A 13,865-nucleotide genomic window follows, 5' to 3' on the forward strand; every position below is an offset into this window, starting at 1 on the left:
TGTCTTATTTTTTATTTAACACAGCTAATTTTACAAAAACGTATTTAAAATATGTATATAATTACTAAATTTATATCTTATCTTGTGTGTAAATATTTATTTAATTTGGTGCGTTAGCATTATTGCTAATACTTTAAAACTTTTTATTTAATACGAATTCTCTGCGAAAACTAGTTATAAAATTGTATTTTGGTCCAAGGTAATAAATAAAAAATAAGAATCATTTTTGGGTTTTGTATTATTATTGTTGCCTTTAAAAAGCTTTTGTCCCATTTTCAAAAGCTTTTTAAAGAGTTATAATTGCGCTTTCATAATGATAAACTTAAATTGAAATAATAAATAATTGTGTAAAATCAACGCCTCATTTTTTATACACAAACCAAATTTAATTTTAACCTTATATAAAATAGTCTAAATTAAAATAATTTGTTAAATCCATTAAGTAAAAATAAAATTTTAATATATTTAAATATGCATATATATATATATATATATATATATATATATATATATATATATATATATATATATATATATATATATATATATATATATATATATATATATATATATATATATATATATATATATATATATATATATATATATATATATATATATATATATATATATATATATATATATATATATATATATATATATATATATATATATATATATATATATATATATATATATATATATATATATATATATATATATATATATATATTATATAAAAAAAATAGTTTTATTGTAGAAATTTGAGTCAATAAGGTAAAAATTAATTATTGGGCACATTTAAAATTAACATATGTCAATTTTTTGTTACTTTTTAAGTCATAAAGATTGCTAAATTAATTTATTTTCCATTATATATCGATGACTTTATGTGTAGTTTCTTGTATCAGCTGTTCTTTTCACAGGCAAATTTTTAGATCCCCGAGAAAAATAGTGATAATAATAATATATTCATTTTTGAGATGTTCATATAGGTTACTATATATTTTACAAATAATCCTGAATCTTATTAATTTATAAATATATGTATATGCAAAGATTATTTTGTATGAGAAATCTTGAAAAAAATCTTTTGAGATTAGAGATTTTATGTAAAATTTTAATTTATATTAATTACCATAAAATATGCAACAAATAAGCGGAAACTAATATTGATATTCTTACAACAATTTTATAAGTTAAATATTGCTGTTTTTTTTTTAAAAGTATGACAACATAAATTTAACTAAAAATATTTGAAAAGCTTTAAATTAAAAGCTTTGATAAAAAAATTACAAAAAAGTGACATTTTTCTCGAATGCTTAAAAATTAAATTATTTTATCAGGTGATGCCATAACTTTTTTCTTTAAATAAAAAATCTTCACAGTTCATGATAGACATTTTTCTTAAAGAAAATTCCAGATATATACCCTTGATGCAAGCATTTCTTATTTTAATAAGAAAGTACACTAAACCATTTATAAATGGTAATCCCTGAGATTTATCTGGAATATATCATTATTATTATTTTTATATTATATTTAAAAAAATCTAGATTCATTCTAATATGTATATAGATATATTATATGATGATATACATATAAAATACCGCTAATTGCCAGTAATGATCCACTTTTATCGTTTAAGTATTTAATTAAAACTTTTATGTTTAACTCTGTTTAATTAAAACAAAATGTTGAGCACCACTTGTAGACATAACAATAAAAATCGAGACTAACTCGACCAATGACCGTTGACACACAAAATCTTTAAACAAATAAATCTCTCGAGCGAATTGACTCACTGTAATGAGCTAGTACCACTCACTACTTTGAAGAATTAAGTATACACATTTTTTGCCATAAATATAACTCATACAAAATTAAAATTTCACTACACAACAATCGTCCATTCAATTCAAAATGACAAACAGCTGACTCACGTGTGTGTAGTATAGTGATGTGACTCACTGTCTCGAATGTCTCACATTAATTTGACCTCATCATTATCTAGGAATCCTTGAGATATTAACTATTTCAGATGGTATAATATAAAAATATATATTGTCTAATGACTGCGACCCCAACAATAAAATTAGGGGCAATTTATATCATAATGACCCTAATTAAAAATATACAAAAGCGGTTATCTTTTAATTAAAAAAATATTTATGTATAGCGTTTTATGAGTCTTATTAAATTAAATAATGATCAATAAATTTTATTTTGCACTTTAGTGTTATCTTATTTATTTCGATAGTGAATGTTAAACATGCACATATATAATACGTACATTTAACGGAAAAGTTTAATGACTTAACCGAATATAAGAACTGATGATGAATAATCTTAAATGTGAATGATTTTGTATACTTGTGGCTAATCTTTGTTTTTCTTTATCGTTTCAGGTAAGAATGCACTCACCTTTCACACCCATTAAAATTTACGGTTTTATTTGTAAGTATGATTTTCACCATAACCTTTAATCGCATCGTGTCGAATTCGAAGTCTTCATTAACTGGTCTTTGCAATTAGCTTTGAACTATACGAGTCAGCCGCTCTCTTTCACAATGGATCATAATGACGATCAGATGGTCACGGTGGTCTTCCCTACTTATGATACGCGTGTAGGGACGTGTGGTTGTTATGACCGAACTGGATGTATCGATAACCATCCGTCTGGTTAAAACTGTTTCGACGTACCTTCGAGGTATAAAGTACTTTCTTTCACCTTCATAAGTCACGAGAAAGGCGGTTGCCCGAATGAGATGTTGGGCAATACGATTCGTTTAACTATATATCAATTAAGTTGAGCGTGGAACTTTTTTTGTGCGTTGTCAATATTTTATTAATGAAAAATAATCGATATTCATTCATATAAAATTTTATGTAATTTAAACTTTTATCTCAGAACTTGTTAAGTAGGCACTATTAAAATTAATTTTATTTGCTTGACTTAATTTATATGACATAATCAGCTTATAAAAATACTTTTGCGCCGTGAAATATTGTTTTATATATTTTAATTTATATGTTAATATAATAAAAAAAATATTGAAATGAGCAATAATTTATTCATACAAATAAATATTGTAATTCCTTTTAAGAGGTTAGTTTTAAATGCACCTCGTTAAAATTTAGCTTTGTCCATATTTTTATTTATATTAAAAAATAAATTAGATCGCTACATAGTAATTATCAAAATGATCAGATTTTTAATAAAAAAGGTAAATATTTCACAACCGATAACATAAATACTTTAATTGGTTCAATAAATATTTCATATCCCAAGTGTATTTATATTGTTATTGACTAGCAATCAAGCTTTTAATAATTAACTTAAGAGTACTTAACCAAGTCGTGAATTAAATAAAATGTTAATTATAATCCGTAGTATAGATTTTTTGAATGAATTTTAGTTTAGTAATAAAGACATAGTAAAATTATTTATAAAAAATATTTAGGCAAAATATACTTAAGAGTCAAGTTTTAATATACCATAATAATAACAAGCAGTTTTAAGCATATATCTTTTAAAATCGATATTAATATAATCTGATTAAAAAATATATTAATATAAGTAGCTAATAGATATTAGCAATTATTTTGCTTACATTTATATTATATAGAATATTTTATCAAATATATACACATAAGCTAAGCTATAATAGCTAAGACATGAAATACGCGATGTTAAACAGTATTAAACACTTTGACGGCAAAACAACGTTTAATTTATAGAATCTAACCTTTCTATTAATTACAGCTCTCAGATGAGATTTCCTGCATATCAAGCATACAATTTCACTTCTGATTAATTACAACTAATTTTATCCTTCTCACATTTTTCTTCCCACAAAAACATTTTCTAAATCGTTGAGACGTCCTACGATTCGCTTTCATCTGCTTCCGCTCATTCACATATCAATTTAAATGACAAAACGATCACGATTCACATATATTATAATAAAAAAATGAACATTAAATCAGCATGATTCTAATTAAATGTTTAACAATATAGATACATGGTTAATTAATACGAATCACGATCGCCAACAACAAAAGTGATTTATTACTATTATTTTAATTTTATATATATTATCTTATATTGTATGTTTTGAGTTTGCTTATTACCTCATGAAGTTTATTACTCGGGAGTACGTGATTCTTCACTTATATAATATAAGTTCGCAATATCTTTAATGATCGCATTCCGCAATTATTTATGTTGTTCTAACGACTTAATTTGCGTTTTTTTTTACCTTCGTACATTTATAAAATATCAAGGATTATGAAAGTAAGACTCGACCGGAAATTTTCCCTTTGTTTGATTACATACAATCAATAAAGATCTTATTATTATGATGATTAACTCTCAGAGTGAGACTAGCAATTAAGTTTACTTTCTATACATGTATCATTTACAAAATGTGTATTTCTACAAATTCTCCATCGTGAAAAAGTCGAATTAAACTTTCGCTCTTCGATCGTTGTCAATCAATCGTAGACTTTCGCAGTTCAGGACTTCCTTATATCTGATGTAAACCGGATTTGTTCTATTATCTATAAAAAATCGATTACATTAAGGATTGAAATATTTTTTTATCGCATCTGTATAATGTGCTCTTTCTCATGCATTTTTTTAACAATCATGAGAAAACGTATTCCCAATTAGTAATAGATCATAAGTTGCATTCATTATTAATCATAATTACAAAGCTAAACACATGGCCGTATACTACTTTTTTTATTTCAATGATAACCCTATCAATGAGTTTAATCGTTAACGCACGAATGCTGAGAGACAATAGCCGGTTACCGGTTTTCTGTTTTGATTATTATTAACCATTGTTCAACATAACCAATTTCGCTTTCCTTATCGCAAATTGATCGTGTCGATAGTAGAAAAAGTACTGAAACGAAATTAAACATTATCGACAGGGAGCGATCGGTGCGAGCAAGAGTAATCTGTAATTGACTTGTCAAAGGAGATTCACTTTTACTTTGTGTTGAAGAATGTACTAGGATAAATAATTTATTATATAACCCACAATATTTTATATTAATAGTAAAAAATATTAAATGTTTTTTAACTTTATCATTATGTTTTTTTTTCAATAAGGCGTCGTTTTTAATTTCATTGTTAAAAATTAGCAACACAATGCATTGCTTAAACATTAACAAAATGTTCGAAAACTATTGCAATTTTCTGATTAATTTTCCTAGATTATGACACAAAGAAAATGTAAAAATGTGCGACAAATAATTATTAATATTTTGTTTACAGAATGATTTTTTTGATTATTATTAAATTAATTTAAGAGCAATAATTTAACAAAAAAAATCTATAACTTGACTTACAAGTAATTTTTATAGTATAATTGAAATGCTGTAATTTAAATTGTGTTCTTTAAATCGATAATGAAAAAAATAGAAATGCTGAAAAAACTAATGACATATTTTAAATCATAACAAAATTTTCATTATATATCAGATTATTTAATTTTATCAAAATATTGCTTTATAATTATAGTTTCACATCTTTCATATTTTTAAAAAAAAAGATGGTATTGATGTTTTTATTAAAAGTATTAATTTTTTATATTCCAAAAAATTAGAATAAAAAAAATATACATGCTATAAAAATCTGAATAAAAAAACAATTTCACTAATTTATGTTTAGTTTGAAGCAGATGTTTAGTAACTAACCTTTGTTTTTAATAATAATTTTAGCTAGTAAAATCCCGTTTCAAAATTCTCTATATTTTCACTAATATATATAATGAATTTATGAAATTAAAGCCAACCCTTTTTATAGAAAAACCTAACAATAATTAACAACAAAAAAATATATCAAATAATTTTATTTAGTAAGTGTTTATTAGAACAATTAACAATAACTTAAAATGCACTATCTATCATTATTTGAATTTTATGCATAATTTATGTTATATTATCTTTGTGGCAAAAAACTATAAATTTGCTTTAACGTGAAATTAATTATTTAAAAAATCGACTACCAGATTTAATCAAATCTTAACTCGTACGACTTGAAAAAATATATTTTCTGTGCCAAAAAAATATTTTTTTATTAAAATATGAGTTTCGTTAAAAGGACTACATTTAACTGCACATTAAAATATTTTTATGTATTTAATATTTTAATTTGTATTATTTAAAAATAATTGAGCTAATACAAAAAAATATTGATTTGAGCAATAGTTTATTTTTCTTTATCTTAATTTTTTTTAATAAGCGCCTAAATATTTTAGTGGCTACTTTTAACTGCGCCAAATTACAATCTTGCTTTTACTGTATTATTATGTAATGATAAAAAGCAATTAGATTGTTACTTGTTTTTTTTTAATCTAACATAAAAATACCTTAATATCCATACTTTTATAATACATTTACCTTTACCATCGTTAGAATAAGCAATAGCTTAAATGTTCTCAATCTTGGTAATTTAAATAAGAACTTATGCGTTCTTGCTTAAATAACCTAAACTTTAGAAGCCACTTTAGTTTTGTGTTTTATTTTGAACCTAATTGGAATCTAGAAGTAAAATTTTTAATAAAATATAAGAGAAAATGACAATTATTTTTAAAATAAAAATAAAGCTTTCTTACTGAGAATAATAAAATCTTTATTTAAAAAATTGAGAACAATCGACTACTTTGCGTTTCATAACAGAATAAATACAATGTATTCTCAAAAATATGTATTATTTCAAATACTTTGACGATGTATAATTTAGATATAAATAGTTTGTTTTATTCTCAACGTTCGCAGCATTTCACAAATACTGCAAAAAATGTTGCTATTTGAATTTAAAAAAACGCAATATTTTTAATCTGGATTTGAGTTATGATTTATTTTCACTCTTGCTTAAAACTAACCTCAAAATAGGGGTTATCTAATTTATAATCAATATAATAAATGCAAATTAGTAGATTGTTAAGCATAGCACTTATCACATGCATTTATTTTAATACGAGCTCTAGCCTTTATATGACCGTTATCGCGTAACGTTCGCAATTAAATATTGTTTCTAATGATGAGACTGTGAGAATTGCTTCTCAGAGCGTCGATAAAATAAAATGCGTACTCTTAATCGATTGTATATGTATAATTCCCGATTGAATGCATAACAGTTGTTGTTGTTCTTCTTCTAGCTCGGGCATGAGAACGGCGAGTTCGCCAAAGGTTGTCAAACTATAATTACCGGCGATTAAGCGATCATATATATAAATATATATGAACATGCATTTGCGAAGCAAGAACGATACGATGGGAAACATGCTAAATAACAAAGTCACGTGAAAAAACCGCAGTCAATACGATTTCCCTTTTTAAGAACACGACCGAAGAAAGTCAACGCACCGAAATCGAGAATCTGACACAGAAATACAACAAAAAAATACGACACGAAAATGCACGTGGAACTATTGTGAATGCTGTTTTTTACATTGTTATATTTACATAACAAAGGTTAATTTTTATTCGTATTGCGTTATGGGACGCGAAAAAGAGCAGTAAAGAAAAGACTTGTCGAAAGTCGTATAAAATGTTGAAGCGATAGACGAGGCGAAACTACTTTTACATTTAAGATGATGATTCGATAAGGAGCTAGTGGAAGAAAAAGGTCAAGATGTGGTATTGAACGTATGAGAAATATTTGCATAATATGTATGTTTCAGTGGATAATAGATATGTAAATTAAACACTTATGCAATCAAACATAGCATTTTTTTAATAGCTACAATTCTCTCAGCTCAAGAAGTAAAATGCAATTTTTGCCATCAAATGTTTTAGAATAGATTCTGAAATTGTGACTTTTTAATCACTATAACAATACAGTAGATCATGAACGTCATTAAACGTGTTCGTAAATTATTATAGCTATTTAATAATAAACCAGATTCTAGCCACAAATATATGGTGCTCATTTTATCTCGCTGCGTTAATTGCCCAAAGAGAAGGCCGACAACAATTATTATTATGTATAAAAAAAAAGTAAAAGTATGCGTGGATAGGGTCTTTATAGACGTGTAGGCTTCTTGCATATACCATAGATTGGTACAATGCAAGAAGCTCGAAGAGATGCCAACACTTTCGCTGCTGCAGGCTACGGCGGCTCCTCTGTCCACCAAATATGGGCGAGAGCTTTTTCGCAATGTTCGCCCTTTACAAATAGCGCGTAATCGCTTGATAACAGATCAGTAATATTTATTAGTTTAATCGGGTTCTACGCGAATGCTTTTATTCAAGAGCGAAGGAAACATTTGTAAATAAGTGCAAGCGATAAGTACTATGTAAGGAGGCAAATGAGTCGTGATTTTCTTTAATTGTACGTATTGTAAATTAAGGATATATAAAAAATGCGTGCGGGCTACTTTTAAATTTATTATTTTTGTCACGTATGGAACGATTATAGTAATAATATATACATATAAATATGTATGTGCATTGCTTAAAAATGGAGAATCGCATTTTCCAGTTAAAATATGAAACGCTTGATATCAATAAGCGTATCTCTTAACATTTTAGTGAATTTCAGTAACCTTATGAACTTAAATGTATTTAAAAATTTATTGTATGTATGCCATACTCATTTTATGTCCATTGTTACATTGAATACGATACATACAAAACAATTTATCTGACACAATAAATACTCCATTCTTTTTATTTTTCCATCGATGTACTTTGTCGCCATCTTCTCTCTCTCTAAACATTTATACACCGCCCACTACGCAAAACCAATAACCAATAACACTTTCGACCGCACGAATTCTCCAAACGACCCGGTCGCCACAGGACCAATATCCTTTATTGTTTATTGGTCACCTTCGCTCATTTTGAGCGGCCGACCGGCGAACCAGAGGTCAGACTTATGCAAATAGACTCGCACATTTTATTGCAAGATTTACATGGAAATGGACCCGCGGTTTTGTCCTCAAAGTTAATTGGTCGGAGAGAATGCGAGACTGGGCAATTAAGAGAGTAAAAGTATGCGGCGCTTCTCCTTCGAAAGGCCGCCTCTTATGGAAGTGAGCATACAAGGGAATTGATACAATTTAGTGCTCTACTTATATTTACCTTCTACGCTAGAATAGAAGATGGGGATGTGTGATCATTAGAAGAAGTAATTGAAAACACTTAATATTTTTAAAGCGTTATTTATATAACATAAGCTACAATAAACTACAAGTATTGAAACAATCAATCACTATATCCTTAAAATAGTTAAAGTTTTCTCAAACACCAACGGAAGTAACATATGATTGAATTCTAGTTAATTATTTTTTGCGCTCTTCTATTCGGACAAATGTACTTTATTCGATTCTCACTCATAATATTGTTATAATAAGTCTTAATAAAAACGCTTGATAATCGAACGTTTTCAGCAAAGAAAACACGACAAATTACCAGATAAATATTTTTAGTATATATTTTACATACTTTTTAATGCTTAATTAAAATGTTTCTCATAAATTATGATTTCAGAAAATATATCGCTGCGGCGGCTAATTTTTATAATTATTTCCAGCATAGAAAGTATCTTGTATTTAAAAAAATATATTACGATCTTAAAAAATATACAAAATACCATTTTTGTCATGAGGCCCGGAATCGTTGTTTTTCAAAGTTCGCTCTTCACAGCCCTAATTATACCTTACAAATTTAATATTTTGATTCGAATAAATCTATGGATCTAGAAATTTTAAATATGTTCAGAAGAAGACATGTGTATTCTAAACTTCTGAAAGTACTTCAATATACATTAAACTCCCTTCTGATCGTTCTTATGTAAAATTTAGAAAGGTGACCGAATCGAGTTCACATTTGAACCCAAATAGTGACCATAGTCCGATTCTAAATTAAAATCGAAACGCATGTCGACATGTCAATTCGTGTGTCATTAATCACTCATGCCCGTTTAATTATTGTCCACGGTTCAGTTTTCTTCTCAATCTCGGTTTCGTTAGCAATGCGACTTCTGTATCATTACGCCCCTGTTTCGCAAAATATAAACGACTGCCGTTTCGGGTGCGATTGCGACAAAAATTCCGCGTTACGCAAACCCAAAACCGGATAACGTAAACTAAAACATACTTTCATGCATAGTTCAATAATAACAGACACATGTGACATATAGAATCAATATCAGTTATGTCCATCTTATACATCTATAATAGAAGTATTTGTAAGGCTTGATACAATTATTTTGAAAGCCTCACATTAACCTGTAGATTAGAATTATTTATTTGATCACCTTAGATTATGCTGTCTTACATTTTTTTGATCTCATAAATAGATATCAAGTCAAGCAATGCAGCAATGAAAAATCATATTATTAAATTGAATACAACTAATATGTTTATAATAAAGATTAATCGCAGTGTCACTAATTAAGTATTATGTTTCCGTAGAAAACAAAGAGAAAACCTCTGCGTTTTACTTCATTCCCTTGCCTTTCTCAAGTCAAAAGCCACATACGAGGCTCTCACAAAAACTCTCATTGATGCTATAAAATAATATTACATTACTATATAGGTATATAGAGTCATCTATTAAGAAACGTTTAAAATTATTACTGCTTAAATAGCTTTCTTATAAACAGCGAAACTTAAAGTTGTTCTTTTTATTCTCAACGCTTGTAGCATTTCACAAAAAAAAATAGTATGAAAATCAGTTACATATTTTATAACTGATATTGTTTCTAGACGTCACATACATTTGTATATTTAATACATATAAGATATTTTATAAGATCTCGTTATCAAAGAATTTTTAATAAAATATATGACCTGATTCGATTTTAATTACTCATCTGTGAGATTAGATTAACCTTATTTGTGATAATCATTCGAAGTTATAAATATATAATAATCACTAATTTGGATTTCTAAAATATTATACAATAAAAATTAAAATACACAATGCTTCGTATGGGATTCGAACCCAGGTCTTTCGGGTAATTGTCACCGATTATACCACGATAGAAATATAGAAATATAAATTGACTAAATTATGAATTAATTGTATATAAATATACTTATTATATGCAACTTTTTTTTTGCAAGTCATTTTTTTTATTTAATTTAAGAAAATATTAAAATATAATATGTATTTAACTTATAGATATACATATGCACATGCTTACATTATATTCTATTGTATCATATTTTTTTAAATATTATGAATCATTATTTTTTTAAATATTATTAATCATAACATACCACTTTTTACAAGCGGATTATATTGCATTTTTTTGCATCCATATTATTTATTAACACGATTTTTTCAAGCTTCGGACTATTTTTAAATGCATAATTTAAATATATATGTATATATATATATTATATATATCGATACATTTATATCAATGTTTAATTCTGGATGCATTTTACAACCAACATATTATAACTACAATAATTAGTTCTCGTAGTTATGCAGAAACATTTTCTAAGATTTATAATAATTGTACGTTTTACCTAACTAGTGTGAACAAACAAAACATATTTCTTACCACGTCTTCATATCGTATCTATATATTTTTTACAGATTTATATCATGTATTTATTTAAAAAATATTATATTCAAGCTATGCTTTCTGAGAACTGCTCGCATACCATCTAAAAACATACAGTTACCAATTTATCGTCGGTTATTAATAATAAAAAAGTCCGTCAATTTCATTCATAGATTTTTTGCCGATCATCTAACGCTTTTTATTCGTACTTCCCATGATATAATATACATTTTTTCGATTTATAAAATCTCTGTGAAGTGCCCGCAAATACGAGCATACTACTGACCGTTATGTCGCCAACGTAATCCTGGCACAAAAAAGCTCATCGTCCAAACAAATTAACCGTGAAATTAATATGAACTCAAACAACCGAGGAAAAAAGCCTCGTGAATCGATCAAGCACTTTTCACCTGAAATTCAAATCATAACCGAACGTATGTATAAATTATCGCTTTCTTTCCCCGCGCCAGGTAACTTAATATTATTTATGTTGTTTTAATAGGCGTGGTATAATAGGTCCGGGAGGTCAAAAGGGAAATCTCTTGGGACTTTTTTTGACACATATACCGTAAATGTGTGTTTGAACACATGCCCGTCCTTTATTTACTTCCCGGACAACGTAAAAATAAAATACATACACACACCAGTCGACATTGACACACTGACGTAAGCCTTGACTTTCCACGTGGACTTTTTTGGAATTGAACAAAAAGAATACTTTCGTTATTTACATACGAGATTCTAGCATTCGTGCGTATATCATCTCGATGCCCATTGACGCTGCTCGGATCATGGGACTTTCATTTCAGTATTTAGTATCACATAAATTTTGTGGAGAAATGGGGAGGGTCGTACGATATGAAAATTTATGTCATTGTTCGAGGGTCACGATTGAATAAAAATTATGTCATTGTTCGATTATATGTTATTTATAATCGGCGTGTCATCTGAAGGGGCATGGCTCGGGCCATAATATAGTATATTTTATTAGAAATTTTATGGTAATTTTAATTATTGTATTCAATGTATAGTAAAAAGAAAGCTCTCTCAGATTTCCATTCCATTTCGTTTATATATTTATTAAGTTAAATTAAGTCTGGTATTTAATTTTTAAACTCTTATAAATTAATACAAATAATGTACAATTCAGGCCTGTCTAAAATAATTTATTATAATCATATGTTTTAGCATATGTTGTAGTCCTTTTAAGAAAAAAAAGTTGAAAAGTTGAAAAAAATTGATTAGTGTTTTTTCTTGAGAATTTCTCGAGAAAAATGGCAGGAAAATTTTCCGTCATGTTCGTTAAAAATTCAATTTGTACGAATATTTTTGTGTGTTTTACAACCGTTTTCTTTTTTTATACTTCTGCATAAGAAAAGGTAGGTCCATGCCAGATGTTATAAAATATGTGTGCTTTCTTAGAAGCCTTTTATATAATATATACAGTATTAATATAATCACATACCATAAAAATATGAAAAAAGTTTGTATTTATAAAAATTTCACGAAATTCTCTAGAAAATCGAGAAATGAAAAACATCGAGCTTAGTGCTGATTCTAGTTTTTAAATTTGTACTTTTATTGGGGCTTTTTGATTATACTGTTCGGTTATTTATCATTTTTATACCACTAAAATCGATTATTATGTAAGATAACTATTAATTACTGTCTGCCATTAGCTTTTTATAAGTAACTATTAAAAAATATAAAATTTTCAACATAATAAGATGGACTTTGCCTGTGCAAAAAAATGTTATTATATCCACAAAATGTACATTGTGCTTTGAAATAGATATTTACTATAAAAATATGCGTAAAACAATAATTCTAGCGAAAAAATAAGTATACATAAATATTTCACTTAAAACCTTAAAATAGCAAAAAAAATATGGAATAATTTTTGTACGATTTTAATACAAAAATAATGCAATTAAAATCTAATACTAAAAACTTGAGCTTAAAATTTATTTAATATATACAATATAACAATATAAATAATATTCCATAGTTCCGTATATTTGTGTTTTTAATTTATATTATTGTTTATATTTTGACATCTGCTTATCCTTATTCAGTTCATCGGATGAATATAAACCCACACGGTGAAATCGCACATTTCACTTCTAAAATCGAAATTAAGCTGCATTTCGAGAGTGAATCCCATCTTGTGTATTCGTGTCGAGATTCTAGAAATCCTGGTGATTTGCCCAATGGGCCACAAAAAAACAATGAAAGCACAATGACAAAATATTGTACTACATTTCGGTACGTATCTCGTTCGAGTGTCACAGTGACGAAGATAAATTGATACTCTTCCAATTCGCTT

The 13,865-nt window shown here is 27.0% G+C and overlaps 1 protein-coding gene and 1 long non-coding RNA gene across 9 annotated transcripts in view; one reads left to right on the forward strand and one right to left on the reverse strand.

Moving 5' to 3' along the window:
• Positions 1-13,865, forward strand: part of LOC148227172 (uncharacterized) — a 252,069-nt gene that overhangs the window by 184,568 nt on the left and 53,636 nt on the right. The window lies entirely within an intron of this gene.
• LOC148227173 (uncharacterized) lies at positions 5,574-8,016 on the reverse strand. Its single transcript, XR_015812022.1, has 2 exons — positions 6,622-8,016; positions 5,574-5,911 (listed from the first exon to the last, which is right to left on the reverse strand). It is a non-coding gene; the product is annotated as an uncharacterized LOC148227173 (long non-coding RNA).

This window comes from Plectrocnemia conspersa, unplaced genomic scaffold (genome assembly GCF_051122295.1).
Source record: "Plectrocnemia conspersa isolate PC_06_02 unplaced genomic scaffold, ASM5112229v1 ptg000013l, whole genome shotgun sequence".
Lineage (NCBI taxonomy): Eukaryota > Metazoa > Arthropoda > Insecta > Trichoptera > Polycentropodidae > Plectrocnemia > Plectrocnemia conspersa.